At 39.9% G+C, this 16,005-nt stretch overlaps 2 long non-coding RNA genes across 2 annotated transcripts in view; one reads left to right on the top strand and one right to left on the bottom strand.

Moving 5' to 3' along the window:
* The window catches only part of LOC310726390, a 106,898-nt gene that overhangs the window by 14,535 nt on the left and 76,358 nt on the right, over positions 1 to 16,005 (top strand). The window contains exons 4-6 of the long non-coding RNA XR_014533713.1: positions 2,748 to 2,831; positions 2,916 to 3,115; positions 13,150 to 13,235. This is a non-coding gene — a long non-coding RNA (uncharacterized lncRNA). The remainder of the gene's footprint in view (positions 1 to 2,747; positions 2,832 to 2,915; positions 3,116 to 13,149; positions 13,236 to 16,005) is intronic.
* On the bottom strand, positions 120 to 9,855 carry LOC310726411. Its single transcript, XR_014533746.1, has 3 exons — positions 7,927 to 9,855; positions 1,923 to 1,992; positions 120 to 1,853 (listed from the first exon to the last, which is right to left on the bottom strand). It is a non-coding gene; the product is annotated as an uncharacterized lncRNA (long non-coding RNA).

Below are 16,005 nucleotides of genomic sequence, written 5' to 3'. Positions count from 1 at the left end.
ACACAGTCTGGGGATCCGATTCTCCAAACATTCAGCTGAAATACTTTGCCATGCATGTTCTTCTGTAGTTCTTCAGTCCACAGCAGTTTTTAGATGTATGCTTCTCGTCATTGTCTTCTTGAATGGAGAAATGGGTTCCAGTTTGCTGCAGTGTGTTAAAGTATGGATTGGTAGGAATAAGGACTCCGAAAACAACCCCCAACCATTAAGCATTCACCTCAATGTCTGACAGTGGGTGTGAGGCAGTCTTCTAACATCATCTCTCCCGTTCTCTGTCTTACATAGGTTCTTCTCTTAGAGCCAGAAATGCCAATCTGTCCACTGTTTCTTTGTCATCCACAGTCCAATTCTTGTGTTTTTGCCTTTTACATAGTGTGTAAAATATAAACAATGGTGTTTCAAACACTATAAAAGACTGTGTTTCCAAAAGTGTTCACATTTTCAGTAGTCTTCAAAAGACTATTGAAAAGGATTAAGTTTGGTTTCATTTTGTCGGTTTTCTGGCCACAATCGTTAGATATCTAAGATCTGAGCTCCAACACACACTTATACTCATTTCAATTCACACACATCCATGTCTTCAGCACCACCCATTTTATAGTATAAATTGATTAGAACTATATAAATGTTTACATGCTGTTTTTGCACACGTACTTGACTGTTGCTGTTTTACATTTTGTGTTTATTACAGTTCTCTCGTGCACGTTGTACTGTATAACAGACAGCAGGTTTACTGTGTTTTGTGTATCTGTCCCACAATGTCTTGTGTTGTCCGTTTGCACCAGGTTACTTACTTTATTCCTTTGCTCTGCGACTGTATGTTGTGTGATGTGGCTCTATAGTGTTTATGTAGTGTACTGCGTCAGGAAGATACGGTTGAAATTGCGATAAAAGCTTCTTGATTTGATCTCAAAATTGGGCGTCTTAAGTAATATTGTTAAGATTTATATCATAGTATTGTTCTCACCAACAAATAAACTGATGACATTTTGGAATCAATCCAATCAGGGTCAGATTTTTATCAGCAGCTTCCTTCCTGATGATATAAGGGTATTTCAGGCATGCAAATGAGTAACAAGAACAACTGGACTTGGTGGTGGTTGTGACATTCCAGATATTTTTTTTTATTTCTTTCTTCACTATGACTTGGTCTTGAAATTGTATTAAAACCACCAGTTGGATCAAGGGCGCTAGATGTTAGTTGAATCTGTTATATTATTCCCGGACATTTTCCAGTGCTACTGTGGTGTTTCAAATGACATGGCTGCAATCATCTCTCAGTGAGAAGAGTGAGAGTGAGAAGATTAACTATACTATTAGATGTCATGGTTGGAATAATTATTTAATGATCTTGGAATTTGCTTGCAGGAATGTATTTCTCCAGATTTTCCCAGACGTTCCATACCGTCACTTCACAATTGCCCTGTGAAATAATGAACTTTCAGGGATAGTGGACATGTAGTTTCTGTAGTGAATTAAAGAACTAAAACCAGCAGTGACAACAGTGTCTTTTATACCAAAAGCAGACATTTGTGAGAAATCGCTTCCTCGAGTATCCGTTAGGATTCTCTGACTGGCTCAAGTCTCGGCGTGCCCCGTCTCCTGTTTTACGTACAGAGACCAGATCCTCCTTGCCGTTAAAATTTGCATTGCAAATTTTCACAAGAGCTGTCTTTCTGGAATTTGTGTGAATGATTCGATCTGATTTTCTTGCCAACAGTTTGAAAGTTTTTCTCACTTATCTTTAACGGTCGTGGTTTTCGTCAGTGCTTGTGTCGAGCAGATTGGGGTGCACCAAGCTCTGGTTTCACAGCGCAGTCATCCCTCGGTCCGTTAAAGAAGGGCACAGTTATCTTAAAAAAAGACACCTTTCAGAACAAGAGAGAGCCTGGAGGAGGGGAGGGGGGTTTCCGATGTTTTACCTAGAAGTCCATGAAGCTGTTGAGGGGCTGATTTATGGGTTTCCACAGCTGCCGAGTGCCTCGAGGACGCCTAGGAAAAGTCGTTTGTTTAAATTTATGTAAAGAAAAAAAAAAAACCATAGGAGACAGCAAGCTTTCTCAGAACACCAGCCCATTTCCAGCTTTCAGCGCTGCTTGATTTTCATTTTTACATCATATGGCATGTGAAATTTGTCCCACGCAGCTTGTTGGTTAAATTTACTTTCTTAGTGTGCCAATCACCACAACAGTTGTGGCTTCATCAGTGGATGTTTGTGGATGTGCCTGCGTCACGGTTAATCCGCAACACAACCGTTTTTGTTAATAAGTTTGCCAGCATTGTCGTGCCTGGTGCGTTTCCTGTTAAAGTCTATTTCAGCCCTCCCAATCTTTCCATTATGAATGATGTCGTATCTATCAAGGAAAAAAAATAAAAATCTAATATAAAGTGTAAAAAGACATCAAAAGAAAAAGTTCGTTTCCTGTCTAATTATATGTATGGAGATTTTCAGGACGTCTTGTAGATGCAGTCCCACTTCCTCCAGTCTTAACGAGTAAAACTGGCACAGCTCCACACATCTGCTTCGCCACCAGCCACATGAAGAGAATGGGCGTATTGTTGTGGCGCGACCGCGAACAACAATGTTGCGTTCTGTTTTCCAAAATATTTTACTGTGCGTCGTAGCCTTATGGCCGAGACCATAGACGTGACTCACAACCGGCGGGTCACGTTCATTTCCGCCCTTGTCTACTTCCCCCTCTATCTCCTCTCTCACTCAATTCCTCTTCTCCTGTTTTGTCATCAAGGATCGTGCTACTGTTCTAGAGGAAAAGCCTGCGCTGAGGACGTAGGTGTAAACAGAAGATCTGCCCTGGGTCTTCAGAATAACGGTGAGCTGAAATCATGTAACGAACGTGCACTAATCACTAAGAGCGTGGAATTCCAACGGCCTTTTATTTCTTTTACATATGCAGCGGTCCATATTTTATTGGGACCTTTTGTTGCGGGTGGTCTTCGGTGCGGCGGGGCGACGCGCCAATCTGACGAATGCAAAACCAAAACAGCCAGTTCAGGATCATCAGACTGAGCATCAGTCTCACCTCTGTTCCAGGCAAACACTAATAGAGAACTGACCCAGCTGCAGGAAGTGAAGCAGACATAAAGGTTTATTTTGGTATGCAGGTATTTTATAATATTTTTTTTTTCTGTCAATAAAAGCGGCTAAATTGAACTGCGAGGCACAAACTGATCTAAAGGACAGAGGTTTAGAAATGTGAAGAGTCAGGGATATTCAGATCAGCGACCAAAGGGAGAAAATAAACGCTGGCTGCAGCACGGTAATGTTTTGCAATACTGATTGTATAGTCGATAGCTGTCTAATGATTTATTTAGGGCCTTTGTGTTCTCTGTGATTTTTGTTTGAGATTTTCCATTGCTGCACATCTGATCAATGAATGTAAGTGTTTAACAAGTTTGTTTTAGGTTCTGCATGCTCCTCGTTTTTTTTGTTGTTTTTTTTTTTAATCAAATGAACCAAAGATTTTTTTATAAATTTTTGCTCTGGTTCATTCTCAAAAGACAAGTTGGTGTGAAAGGCGTGTTTTTTCTTTTTTTTTTCCTTTTTTTTTCTTTCTATCTATCTATCTTTCTTTTTTTTTTTTTTTTTTTTAAACATCTATTTATCTCTAGTAATGTTTTGAAATGTTTTCTTATTCTACATTTCACATAAAAGTTCTGACCCCCCCCTTCAAACTTGAATTGTGTCACCGTGCACATGCTGAAGGATAATTCCATGTCACGCCCTTTTTTCCCCCCCCAGATTTGAAAGCAGGAAACTGACGAGGAAATGCCAATTCTATTGTCTGGCTTGTTCAGTTGTCAGGATTTAAAAAAGTGAAACAAAAGCAATGCTCAAGCAGCTGTTAATCATAAAGGATTCGATATTGCGTCGATGCCGATTCGGCCGATTGAACAGGAAATGGGGCGATCGATAACTCGCTGCGATATCTCTTTCATTCTGCTGTAGACGTGGCGATAGGGTGGTAGTTAGTTATAATTAATTTCCATGTCTCACATTGATTCTTTAAATGTCTGCAGACGTCAGCATGTCCGAGCAGGGCCCCGGTGATTAATGTCCATAAGAAGGAAGCGTATATATTTATGCACGTCTGGGTGTTAACTCTGTGGGCTTTTGCTTCCTTTTTAAAAATTTTTTTTGCTTTTTTTGCTGAGCATGAACAATGTTTAGTCCTAATGGTTTTAGTCCTTCTATGTGCCAGACTATGATCAGTCTCTCAGTCACCAAGCACAACTTCTGCATTCTTTAATACAATATTCAGCGAGAAGCTTTGAAACGAAATCACCAGGCATTTAAGAGGTCACCATTTCTCTCTGCTTCCCAGATGTCTTTTACTTGTCTTTCGCTTCGAAAGCATGCGCCTTTTCGCAAACATTTTTATTTTCGAAAAAAAAATTTCTTCACTCTGTTCAAAACAAGATCTGGAAACGAATCAGCCTGTCCACCGAGAACACGCTTTACACGTTACTCCCAGGAGGTCGAAAGCTTTTGGGTGCTAAATGACGCTCGGTTTCGTGTGCAGTCGATAATCAATCAGCAGACGAGTCGAGAGCATCGTCTCCTTTGATCTGAACATGCTAAGGGGATTTTGCCTTGGGTTTTTGTTCTTATTTCAGCGCTTTCAGCTCAGTCATCTGGGACTCTTGCTTTTAAACTGCATGTCATGGAACATCAGTGTCATAAGACGAACACAAAGCGCAGGCCAGGCATGCATATCTAATGCGCACGCCGCTTTCCTGTCTCCGGCAGCACCTCCTGCGAACGACCATTTCAAGATCTTGTTACTCCACGCGCACTGGAATTGGACCGGGGCCGCGTTTCGATCGAGGGTAAACGAGTTCTCCGAGACCGCCCGACTCTCTGCGGATGAAATTTATTTGCCTGAGTGGTCTGAACTCTTAGATTAACCATGAGGACTCGTGTTGTGCATTTTTTTCTTTTTCTTGCTCGGGACAGAGCCTCTGTTTGGATTTGCAGGAGGGACGTCAGTCTCGTATCGCAACATATCACAACTTAGCAAAGATGTTTTTTTTTGGGAGACGTGACGTGCTTTAAACTAGACTGCGTGAAAATTTGCTTGCAAAACGCCTGAAAAAAAAAAATCTAAGATAAAAAATAACTGATTTATTAAGAAAGACTTAAATATTGGTGGGGAAAAACGCATGGACCAGTTGCTTTGAGTAATGAAATGTATTAAAATATAGATTAAACACTAGTGTCTTCAACCGTGCTTTCTGTGGGGGACCGATGTCCACATGCACAAACCAATCACACGTCTAAGAGCTCGCATATGCAGATGAGCCTCGGGAAGCATCTCTCTGAGCATGTTTTCACACCATGCACTAAGCTGGCTTTAAGCATCACGGTAGAATGACCCTTTACCCTCTCCGAGTGGTAGCTGTTGTATACGCATCGATAAGTATATCTCATCAAATGCATGAGGAAAACATGTAGTATTTTGTAATGTTTGCAATATGAGACCTGTAATATAAACCCCCCCCCCCTTCATATTTTCACATATTTGCCCCGGCCCTGCTCTTAAGCTCTGAAGAAGTACACACGTCGACAGGAAGTAGTAGTAGTATTTTGTAGCAGAAGATCTGCCTCCACCCAGGAAATGTTTACAGTGCAATCAAAGGTGAGAACTCAGACTGAGGACTCTCAAGACATGAGGACGAATTTGTAAAGTTCTAACACATACTATATCCTGTTGTCTTGTTTGATCTTTTTCATGATTGGCGCTTTAACACGTGCGTGCATGTGGGGCTATGCGCGCGTGTGTGTGTGTGTGTGTTTATACCATGGAAAGATGTTACGCTGTACTTGATCTCGGGTTATTTCATGTGCTCTGTTTCTCTACACTTGAGCGAGCAGCACATTTGTGTTGGGGATTTTGCTCTGAGTTACCCTTTGTTTTACTCACCCTTTCCATCATGGGGGGACCCCCTTGACGCTACTACTATACATCCCTCCCTCCTTTCTCTATGTCACATATAAATTTGTAACACACACCCCACATCATTTGAATAGAGTATTGGAGTTTCCAACAGCACAGAGACACCTGAGCCACCCTGTCTTTTCTGGAAACCCAGTCTCACTACCGATTTAAAAATAGACCGAGCTCAGCCATTCATTCATCTTTTAAACATTCCTTCTGGCTGTGGAAAGACTGTAGAATAGCGCCGTTTTCCGTGTTGCTGTTTTACGACGCTGAAATTCAAATGGCTTGAGAGATTCGAGTTGAACGTACCGAAGGGTGGAAATTGTACCTTACGGCGGATGTCTACATTTCCTGTATATCTTCATTCTCGTTGTATGGGGTGCTTCTAGATTTAAATTTAGCCCCGAAACATGTTCAAAGCAGAAATCAGTCACAGGCCACTATAACGCCCACTGTTGTTGGCCATTACACAGACCAGGCATAGCATTATGACTGGTGACTGAATAACACTTATCTCCTCATCATGGCACCTGTATGTGGGTGGATTTATCAGGCAGCAAGTCAACATTTTGTCCTCAAAGTTGACGTGTTCAAAGCAGGAAAGCGAGTTTGACAAGAGCCAAATTGTGACGTCTAGACGACTGGGTCAGAGCATCTTCGAAACTGCAGCGCTGCAGCGCTGTTCCCGGTCTGCAGTTCCCGGTCTGCTTCCCATTTGCTGTTATAATAACCACCACTCTTCTGGGAAGATGTTCTTTTAGAGTATATAGTGTGGTCGAGGAGATCTGTGCTCATTAAGCCACAAGTGTGTTGGTAAAATCAGGTACTGACGTGAAGAGAGGAGGTCTGGGGTGCAGTCAACGTTCCAGTTCATCCCAAAGGTGTTTAGTACGGTTGAGATCAGAGCTCTATAGCATGCAATTTGACGTTCCACTCCAGCCCACGTAAACCACATCTTTATTAAGCTGGATTTTGCGACAGAGGCATTGTCGTGCTTAAACGGGAAAATCTTATGCTATTGCATCCTGTACAATTTTGTGCCCATCAAGAATCATGTGGCTAGAAAAGTCAGATGTCCCAATAATTTTATCCATGTAGTGTATGTGTGCAGCAAGATTGTGGTTCAAACTTTTTTTTTTATTTATATTTTTTTAAACTATACTGATTACAATTATAACAAGTATTTAAAAAGAAAATGTCTGGATTCAGGTTTATGGGCAAGTGTGATGACACACATAGGAATTTGCTTCCAGCTGTTGGTGACACTCACAATTACAGACACAAATACCACTATACATTGAGCTTGGACTCTATAAGATATAATAATAAAGTGTGAGAGTGCACGCTGGTGCAAATAGCAGTTTTGTGCTATTGTAAGATAAAGAGGTTACTTAGGATACAGAACTTTTGTACAATATTTTGTATCTTCATTGCACTCTTTTAATCAAAAGCACTCTTTTAATGTATAACAATTTGCAATTTTGCTGTGGCTTAAAATAATTAAGTCCAAATTCACATCATGCCACATAACACTAAACCCCCTATTCCCCCCCCACCCACCCACCCACACACACACACACACACACACACACACACGTTTCCTTAGAACTCTAAGAGCATGCCCTATTTGTATTTTATTCCCTTCTTCCTGTACTAGATAAGTTATTTAATCTTAATGACCTCAAGACTTAAGTGTGAGCACAAGTGACTGAGCACAAGTGACTAAGCACAGCATAAACCCGCTATCGTTTTCTGTGCTCGTGATCAATCACAAGGCCGTCGCTCGTCACACAATCGTTTGCCCTTATGCTGCGTTCTTCAAAGTTCACTCACGAATCCAGCTGACTGAGACGGGGACCTCTCATATGAACTGTGTGTGGAAAGAAAAAAAAAAAATAAAGCCAGGCACGAGTAACCCGATCTCAGCCAGGCCTGAAAATGGAATCGGAGAAGAGGATGTGCTCACCGTGACTGAGCGACATGACCGAGCAGGTGGCCGAGAGGCATACGCGAAGTTCCCGTAACACCCTGACCCCCTCGCTCATGTTTAAAACGTCCGCGTGTGTAATCGCCTTTAAAATTCCTCAGGTGTTTATTGCACATGGACACCGTGTCCCTTCATTATCACTGTCGGTTTTGCCTGTGATAGCGGCTATAATCAGGCGCAGCATTAATATGTAACGGCGTAATCAGCCAGGGAGAAAGGGAGTGTCCGAGTCTCATGTCCAGGTGAACTAGTTCTCATGTGTTTATTGACTTTCCCTCTCTCAAGCTTTCACTAGGGGTTTAATATGTAGGGCACTGTGCATATAGACTCTTCAGTTTGTGTTTGTTGTACTTTGCGAGCGAGTCTATTAATCCTCCCGTATTGTTAACAGTAAAAAAGAAGGATTGGCGTTTGAAAGTACAGCGAAATGTTTTTCTTTCGCATGTCTTCGCCGGGATTAGTGCACAGGGGCTCGATTGAAGATTGATATCACCAATTACATCAATTATTTATTGCAACTGGCACAAATATCTATAGTATCCAGCAACGTGTAGATGATTTGCACACAAGTCTGCAACTCATCATGCGCAAATTCACAGTAATAAATGATCACTGTACGAGTAGCAGCTTGAATTGATTAATAATCCTGAGCCACAGCTTGCGATCGAATTCGATTTTTATGACTGTAGAATGTCATTTATAAATGCTCACATCGATCAACAACGACGACAAAAAAAAAAACGAGGGGGAAAAAAAAACACAAGACCCGAACACTCTTAAAATCAGGGTCTAATCCAAGTTATAGATGGACAAAATGAGGACTGGAATTTCTTTTTTTATTAAAGTAAAGAAGTCATTTTTGTAATAATACAATACATTTCACCCTGAATGTGCTTCCCAGGTTTAATGAGTATCCTAGTATTACTGAAGTGGAGAACCGTATTTCTGTAGTGTACAATACTGTTAAGGTTAAATAGACAAAAATGCTTTTTTTTTTTGTTGAATGGATTACACATTGTTAGAATTCATTTGGCTGAAATTTAATCCACAGAGATAAGCGAAATGTCTCTCTGTCTCCGTCTGCCCACGTCTCTCTCCTTTTTACCGTTGTATTAGATGAAATGGGTGATGAGAAATGTGCAGTTTTTCGTTCTTTCCTTTTTGTAAAAGACCCACAATTCTCTCTTTCCCGTATCCAGCGGTTCTATTTAAAGCGCACCGCTCGCATTTCAAACGACACCAGAACCATGGGCTTTCAGATGGCCACGGGCCACTAACAAGCTATTTTCACACACACACACACACACACACACACACACACACACACACACACACACACACACGGAGAGAGAGAGTCATCCATTTACTGCCCAACATATTCCCCCTGGAGTTCACCTTCCCCTCACATACTGTATTTTTAAGCGTTTTTCTTCGCCAATTTTTTTTTTTCTTTTTCTGACTGCTCAAATCCAGATGTCTTTACTACAAGAGAACTATTTTTACACTGGTCCCAGATTGAAACGACTGGCATGCTGGAGACTTGTACGTGGTGTTCATTTGATCCATTTGCTCTCTGTTTGTATGTGTGGTGAGAGAGTGAGTCCTGGCTAAACAGTAAAGATCCAGGCACTGATACCGATCACTGTTTTGCGGAGCAGCATCTCCTTCAACGACCCACGTGACTTCCGCGAGATGAGCGCGTCCACGCGGTTATTCAAGCCGGCGCTTTTGCCTATTTTTATCCAGCCAGCCTTGGCTCTGGTTGCGTTGGCGAAGCTCCAGCTCCGTGCTCACTGAGGCAGCAAGTCTGGACTTCTGTGTTTATTATTTAGATTTCTGATTATGAATTCAGGAAAGCAGACATTTTTAGGCTGAATTATGTCTTGGTGTAGGATACATATGCAAAAAAAAAAATAAATAAAAAAAGGGGGGGGGGGTGGTTTCCATCCATTTCTCAGTGATGAAAGATGTCGAATTTTGTATTTGGATGGCACTAGTTTTGCACGGAGTTTGGTGTCTGCGGTTCTTATCCTTAAAATGTCCAGTCGGGTTGTTACAAGTTTAAAGAAGCAACCAAACGCTGGATGAGGTTAAAATGCGTAAAAACAAAAGGATAAGAAAAGCTTCAGACGGGTTTAGGAGTTCCCAGCCCCAGTTATGTTCGAGCCCAACTACAAGCACCGTCTTCAAGTTCCTGTTTTGCTGCTGGTGGGCCACCCTGTCATGTTGGAATTGAAGCCATGATGAATGTGGCGTTACACTTGCCAGACAGCCGGAAGACACTTCCTTTGTTTTCAGACACCGGCGTGAAACCTGTGTCTGCTTGAAATGTGAGAACGATGAGAAGTACCATCATTGCCATGATGTTGTAGGTTAAGATACGCATGTCTAACAAAAGCTTGAGCTGCAGACCAAATGTGTAATATGCGCAACATGGTTTCGTGACGGGCGAATCTCGCCGCATTCCTCTGCTGTTGCTCCAGTCTGGTTGGTTGAGTGAGCTGCCTGGCTGTAATTTCTTTTCCATAACGATTGCGTCAGTTCAATCATAACATTGTCACGTATGACAAAGGATTAAACAAGGTGTCCTGTTCTGAAACCGGAGAACCGTCAGGGCCTGCCTGTAGCCATGTGCAGGGCAACGCTCCCAGATCTCACACTTCAGCATCCCGCACACTATTCAGGCTTGTGGAATGTTGGCTCGCTCGAGTACTGCTTGGACGAGAGTGCGAAGGCTCATGGTAATTGCGCCGACTGAAGAGCTTACGAGCCACGCTGTGGGTTGTCTGGAAACCCACTCACAAGCGGCGGCATTGATAAATGACGAACTTATTAGCTAGCCCACCACGCAACTAGAAGCTCGCGTCGCCAAGAATCCTAAATATCCAGGATGAAAAACGATGGCCAGTGATAATGTCTGCCACAGGATTTGGATACTCAAATGTATGAATACAATGTACAACGGTTTAAATCTTTTTGAATTATTACATTAGGCAGAATTATCATTAGTTATCATAATGATAACTAATTATCATTATCATTGAGATTTTGGAATTGATCCAAGTAAGGTCAGGTTTATAGCGAGATCCGAAATAGTCTTCCTTTAATAACTTCTTTATAAACGGGCATAAACAGTAGTAACCAGAAGGACCTGGTCTGTTGAAGGAAATCCAGCTAAAGATTTTTGAGTTGAGTTCTATATGTTGATTTTACTGATTGTTTAAACAGACAAGTCGACTGAGGAGCTACAAAAAAATAAGTAAATGAAAGAAGCCCGACTACGCCAGAAATCTGCTTATCCCCCCATTATATACTTTTAATTTGAAACTTTTTTTAAATTTCTCCCCCAATCAATTTTCCATCATTTGCATAGGGTTTTTTAAATTTTTTTTTATTGTGTGATGATCTGATATCTTAGCAAATCGTTTGACCCATTTACCCATTTTGACCTCTTTTTCTTTTTTTATTTATTTAAACAAATACGCACTTGAACAAGCGGCAAGTCCGGAAAGGTTTTTTTTTTTTTTTTTTTTAATTTGTATTTGTTTTTTTACACGGCTGTGACATTTTCCACCGCTAGTGGGTCGATGCCACCTCGCTCTGAAAACAATGATGTCAGAGAGTAACTTTTTTTTTTTTCATTGACCGCTTGTAAAAGCTTTCAGCTCAGTGTGTGTAGGTTGAAGTTCCTTCTGTTTATTGAGTAACTGGATTAAAAATGTATGAAGTTAGTTGCTGTTGTTCAGGGGGAAAAATTATGCATCCATAATGCATAGACTTTAGTACATTTTAGATTAGTTAATCAAGTACCCTCATTATTTTGTTTCGGTCTACAACCTGTTTGTTTGCGGGTTACTTGTTTACAGGTGCTCATTGTTGCCTAACTGAAGTCAGGTGAGTTTCATAGTGTAGGTACAAATACAGATAGGGGTCACATGTTCTGTTAGGTATTAGTGTGTGGGTTTTTTTTTTTTTTAAAACATGTGGAAGTAAGATGGCCAGCACATTATTAACTGAATAGGTTATGAGCTACATTGAAGGCTTGGTTAAAGGATTGAAATATTTGTACAAGACAGCAAAACATATCTGACACCCAACCCATAGGTTCTCTCTCTCTCTCTCTCTCTCTCTCTCTCTCTCTCTCTCTCTCTCTCTCTATCTCTCTATCTCTCTCTCGCTCTCTCTCTTCTCTCTCTCTCTCTCTCTCTCTCTCTCTCTCTCTCTCTCTCTCTCTCTCTATCTCTCTCTCGCTCTCTCTCTTTCTCTCTCTCTCTCTCTCTCTCTCTCTCTCTCTCTCTCTCTCTCTCTCTCTATATATATATATATATACATATATACATATATCTATCTATATATATATATATATATATATATATATAGTATATAATATAGATACACACACACACACACACACACACACCATGTCATAATGTGACAGGCTTTAAAAAGAATGAATCGATCAGCTCTCAAACAAATTGAATGCGGAACAAACTTTTCTTATGATTTTAAACTCTATGTCTATGGGGGGCAAAGAAGTGCACTGGGTCCAGCCTCAATTCTATGAGCTCAGGTTCCTGTCTGGAGTTTTTGTGTTTTCACCCCAGGTTTATTTTCTTGTCTGTGTTCTGAGTAGGTGGATCAGTTATGCTAAATTGCTCGTAAATCGCAAGTGTGTGTGTGTGTGTGTGTGTGTGAGATGGCGTGTGGTTAACTGGCATCTTTTTGATGATGTATTCTTGGAACGGGCTGCATGTCAGCCATTAGCCTGACCTGGATAAAGTACCGAATGAATGAACGAGTTATGGCGATGACAGTTTTATTTCTCTTGATGTGCTGCAATGTAATGAGCAAACAGGCATGAGATTATTTCTCAACCAAGTCTCGGTGAGACTCACGCTTGTTATGCTTTACTGAAAAAGGTATTCAGTGGTGAGAGTTTGTATAATATAGCTGAAGAAATCCTGTCTGGCTAAAGTTACACTTGTTCTCACAGACATGTTTATGGTTATATCAGTATAATTTCTGAAAAAAAATTGAATCACTTATTAAAGATAAGGAGAAAATTTCATCCCGAATAATAAAAAAAAAATTAAATTTTTTTTCTCCACTTTCAGCCGATCTTTTTTATTAATATTTATATTTATTTTTTGTTCTCTAACCTATATTGCTTGTCTTTTTTTTTTTTTTTTTTTTTTTTTACAGTAATCATTGCGGTATCTGGAATGTCTGCGTCTGGCAGATGTCCAAGATTCATGCTTCCTTGTACTAAAGGGTTAGTGAAGATCCAGGTAAAAAAAAAGGGTGCGGTTCTGAAACTGACAGTAGTTTGTGTTCCGGAATTCAGCAGTGTGTCTATTTATTTGTATTTTTTATTTTTTTTGCTTTTAACCATAAAAATAATGCTCACTGATCCCCTCAGTGCATGTTTATCCCAGTGCATACATTTTATCCCATCGCCAATTATATGTACAATAATGTAAACTTATTCTTTATTCAACCCATACAGTATTTTATTGTAGAACACTAGTTCCACATTTTTTTTTTTAGATTCGTATTCTGAATTATTTCTGCCAGTTTAAGGGGAAGAAATCCATAATAAATGTAAACACCTCCCCCACGTTTATTAAGCAAAGATGTCGGTTAGAAATCTTTTTCCAGCTAGTACGAAGTTTTATAGCGCTATTTTAACGTTTTTGGGAGATTTTCAAGCGAAATCTCGACACTGCACCACAGTTAAATTTCCAATGAGCGATAGTGAAAGTTTAAGGTTAAAATATGTTGTGGTTTAATTAAGTAGGGGAATCTACATTGATTGTTACTCGGAGCTTGAGACTCCCACCTAAGGAGGAGAAACCTTTGTGGAGAAATGACAGTACACTTCTCTTACTGACTCATCCGAGTAGGAGGTCTTTTGTAATTTTTAAAAGGGCGTATTTGCAGCTTGCGCTACATCCTCCTCTCGCTCAGAGGGGTTTCTGTTGTTGAATGGGAAACCACTGGTTCTTACCTAAAAGAAATGTGCGTGTATGTGTGTGGAGTGGCGTTTATTTTGTGGTCTAGTGTGTTTACCGGAAACGCCAGTGACACTTTAACCTATAGATGCAGTCTGGTGGGCTTATGGTGGTGGAAACCCGTTACTGGATCCACTGTTGTGGGAAACTTATGCACACCATGACATCAATCTAATCGACTTGGAACACAATCAAATATTCCACAGCAGAATAAGTACAATATTTTATAATACCATATATATTGGGGGTGCAACAGTACACGAAATTCACGTGTTTTTTTTGTTTTGTTTTTAAGTCACGGTTTGGGCCAATTTTGGTACGGTTAGGGGAAGAGATGCAAAAAAAAAAAAAAAAACCCTGTCGGGTTAATAAACGCAGTTTTATAATTAATATTTGTGATTAACATTTAAACAGTTTAGATTTTTTAAACAATTTTAAATACAATGACTTCTTGGTTAAATAATATATACAATATTTTATAATATTTAAAAAAAAATAGAATCAATCAAATTAATTAAATAAAAAATGTAATCGTAAATGGCCACAAATTAAGTTAATCAAATAAAATGTAATTCATGGCAAAAAAATGTAATAAAATAGTTTTAGATTAGATTTGTTAGACCCTGTTTGAGTAATACGTGTGTGTGTGTGTGTGTGTGTGTGTGTGTGTGTGTGTGTGTGTTTTACATATTTACCTTTCCAAAGCTATGATCTACTTAACTGTTTTACTTATTTTAACGTAATTTAACAAATGTTTTCATTCCTTCCACCCTTCATTCATTCACTCCCTCGATATGTGAAATTGTCTGGTTTTTCTCCTTCATGCATACGCAAAACAAATCCTATTGCCAGCACAGTGACACTGCACCAACTCGTTTTTTTTTATACCCCTGGCAATGTTGTGTATGGTTTTAATTTGAATAATAATAAAAAATGAAAAGAACTTTATACGTTCCTGAGGAAGCTCAGATTTTAACTATGTTTCGCACGTATAAAGGAATGCATTCTGTACACGTGTACCGAACCGAAAGCCCTCTATTGAGAAATTGCGGTATGACTACGAGTACCGTTACACCCCTAGTATATACTTATAGATGCATCAGATGCAATACAGTGGTGTCCAATCTTTTCCACAAAGGTCAGGTTCGGGTGTACGTTTTCATTCCAACCAAACAAGTCCACATCGAATTCGACCCGTTTAAATCTAACTTTTATTTTCAGCGACGATCAGATGTGGCCCCTGATTGGTAGGAGTGAAAACCTTCACCCACACCTGACCTTTGTGGAAAAGATTCAACATCCCTGTTATAATATCTATAATATACATATCAACACATCAGCTATTCTGTAATATGAAGACATAATTTAATTAATTAAGCAAACGGTGTGGAGGGGTTCTCCCCACCTTTGGATCCAGAGGTAATGAGATTTAGCCCAGCCAGACCAAGCTGCCACTCATGGGCCCCCAAGCAAGGCCCTTAAACCCTGCTGCTAAGTTGAATGAATGAGATAAATGTAAGTTTAATTTGTGGCTACAAATTTAAATGTAGCATCTCTCATACAAAAATGTTACTTGTATCGGATTTCTGTTTCTTCTATTTTCGAACAGTATCAATACCTATTTATATATATTTTTTATTGTTTATTTGATTCAAATAGCATGACTTATTAAGACATGCCAACCATGCGTCCTGCTGTACCTACAATCTGTTATGGGGCTACTGGTCTAATGCTATGGTGAAATCCTTACCCACTGAATAGTTCAACTAATCAGATGACAATGTGCACAGCATCTGAGATTAGATTAGATTTCATTTCATAGCATTTCAAGATCCTGTTGAAATGGGGCATTTGGTATCGTAAAAGTTTGAACACTTTTCCCACAAAATGTTTCAGTGGAAAGAAACGTTCTACAGGTTTGTGTGAATGGTTTCACTTCTCTAAATGTCTAAATGAGCTTCGAATGAAACTAACTTGAGAGTAGTGAGATTGAGTTCTGAACTAAAATACAAAAGAAGGCCGTTCCCCCTTTTAGAAATGTTGTTGT

The sequence above is a fragment of the Silurus aristotelis genome (genome assembly GCF_946808225.1).
Source record: "Silurus aristotelis genome assembly, chromosome: 5".
NCBI classification, from domain to species: Eukaryota; Metazoa; Chordata; class Actinopteri; order Siluriformes; family Siluridae; genus Silurus; species Silurus aristotelis.
The sequence above is the reverse complement of the archived record's forward strand: the minus strand, read 5'-3'. Positions and strand labels throughout refer to the sequence as shown.